We start from the raw sequence: 2,921 nt of genomic DNA on the forward strand, positions 1-2,921 counted from the left end.
TCATCAGGATTTGGATTAGGCTCTAAAAAATCTGAGGTAATTGAAAAATCAGTTCTGCATGTACAAAATATGAAATTTTCTCTAAGTTTAGATTTATTGGACTCCTTTATGGTAATCTAGAAAAGCAAATACATTATAAGTGGTGTCAGTGATGGACATACATTTTGCACTGTTAACTCACCACAGAGTTCCACACTCGTACATGTTGCTTACACTGCCTCTATTATCAAAATGATTAAATCAATCCCACATACACAAACACCTTTACTTCATTTTAAAAAGATCTGAATATTGAGAAAAAGCATTAACACCATAATATTTCAAGCAATTTTATTTTTCTTTTAAATTGAGGATGAAACAAAATATGGAGTAAGAGTTTCCCTTCAAAAGCTGTAAGCCAAACACAGTGATAACACACACACACAAAATCACGCAAATAACTATCTCATTCTGGATATACTCAGACCAATTTAGAGTAATGTAACACTAGCAATCTCTGCAAAGATTCATCTAATTTATGGCAGCATAACAGAAGAGTCATGTTTACTCAACCTAAACGTGCCAGAAAACAAAGAAAAGTAGCAAATGTAAAACAAATGGGCTGTGGTACCTGAAATAATGGCCACAACATCTCCTGGTGTGTAAACAGTTGCATCTCTTCTGATTAAGGATGCTGCTTCCAGTCAGAAGAAACTGAATAAGCCATTCACATTGACACATTCTGGCTTGAGATATATATCACATTAAAATAAATACTTGCCATCAATTTAAGAGAAATGTTGCACACGCATAGAAAGAAAAAAATGAAAGGTTCCCAAAGAACCTGGTTTCAGCATTTTAAAAGAGAAAGGGTGACCTGGAAATTATTTTCCACACCCCACCTTCATCCCTCTGTAATCTCTCTCCCTTGATACCTTTTTGAGCATGGATATTCTTTGTCATGGTTGTACTTGGGAGAAGTAGACAACCCCTGTAATTTTGTGGTGGTCATGTCTAGATAGGGACAGGAAAGGAAAGTATAATAATATAATCTAAACTGCAGAGCTAATTATGCTCTTCAAATGCTTACAGCTCATGCACAAATACCAATGCACTCCACCATATAGGCTGTTCTTTAAATACCACAGGAAACAAAAAATTAAAGGCATCAAGGGAAACCTGTTAAGGAGAAATCCAAGGTATGACTTGACATACAAGACTGACCCCCCATTAATAGCATACCTTAAATACAATGATTACGGTATATTATTACAGTTTGGCTTTCTTTAAAAATAGCACTCTCCACAAGTTTGTCAACACCAGCAAGCTGTGTGGTGTGGTCGACATGCTGGGGGGATGTGCCATCCACAGCGACCTGGGCAGGCTGGAGAGGTGGGCCTGTACAAACCTCAGGAAGTTCAACAAGCACAAGGTCCTGCCCGTGGGTCGAGGCAATCCCAAGCACAAATACAGGCTGGGTGAGGAGTGGGTTGAGAGCAGCCCTGAGGAGAAGGACTGGCTGACATGACGTTCAGCATGACCAGGTAACGTGTGCCTGCAGCCCAGAAAGCCAATCGTATCCTGGGCTGCCTCGAAAGCAGCGTGACGAGACGATCAAGAGAGGGAATTTCCCCCCTCTACTCTGCTCTGGTGAGACCCTCCCCTGCAGTGCTGTGTCCAGCTCTGGCACCCCCAACATAAGAAGGGCATGGACCTGTTGAAGTGAGTCCAGAGGAGGCCACGAAGATGATGAAGGGACTGGAACACCTCCTTTATGAGGACAGGCTGAGGGAGTTGGGGTTGTCAAGTCTGGAGAAGAGAAGGCTCCAGGGAGACCTTATAGTGAAGGGCCTACAGGAAAGATGGGGAGGGACTCTATCAGGAGGTGTAGGGGGTATTGGCTTTAAAATGAAAGTGGGGAGATTGAGATTAGATATAGAAAGAAATTCTTCATGTGAGAGTGCTGAGGAACCGGCACAGGTTGCCCAGAGAGGTTGTGGCTGCCCCCTCCCTGGCAGTGTCCAAGGCCAGGTTGGACGGGGCTTTGAGCAACCTGAGCTGGTGGAAGGTGTCCCCGCCCATGGCAGGGGGGTTGGAAATAGATGATCTTTAAGGTCCCTTCCAACCCAAACCATTCTATGGTACCATGATGACATCATTTGAGACAGCCTCTAAAAACAACTATCTCGGTTTCACTTTTTTACTTGCTACTATTGAGTTTTCTGAAATGGAAGGGCAGAGGCAATACACTTTGTCCTCTAGAACACTTTATCCATGGTTTTGAACAATTAGCTCAGTGCAGATTTTAGTTTGTTTCTGCTTGTGGTCTCTCAATGACTCAAACAATACAGAAAATAGAGCCCAATGACAAGCAAAAGCAGGAGAAATTCTTTCAACTGACAATTATTTTCACCAAAAGCTTACCTCAACTTTATGAATCCTTTGTGACCATTATACTTAAGTAGGACATATTAAAATTTAATGGATTTCAAAGCAAAGAGCCAGCAATAGGATTGTGCACACCAAGGTACTAATGTGTTGATCCTAACTGTAATTAGATAAGGCAAGTCGGAATTGCAGTGCTGCCAACTTAATTTCATAGTATAACGAATGAATCCCAAATCTCAAGTGGGATTTCTTTCTTATTCATTATGCATGACATTTTCCTCTTTAAATTATTATTTTTTAAAAAATGTTATTGCTTTAGTCCTCTTAACCTTTGTACTCCTTCCCTCTGTGGTTTTTGCAAATATCAATTGAGGAGGAGAGATTTTCTAAACAGCATAACAAAAACCTTTTCACAACCCTGTACACAAATGCGTCTTATTACACTTCCACCTTATTTTGCTCCTCTTCATAATACTGGAATCTTGGAATGTCCTGAAAAAAATCTATGTAATTTCTATCAGTGTCTTTGTTTCGATTTAAAAAAAAAAAAAAAA

The sequence above is a fragment of the Athene cunicularia genome, unplaced genomic scaffold, assembly GCF_003259725.1.
Source record: "Athene cunicularia isolate RWA unplaced genomic scaffold, athCun1 SCF_76, whole genome shotgun sequence".
In the NCBI taxonomy this organism is placed as follows: domain Eukaryota; kingdom Metazoa; phylum Chordata; class Aves; order Strigiformes; family Strigidae; genus Athene; species Athene cunicularia.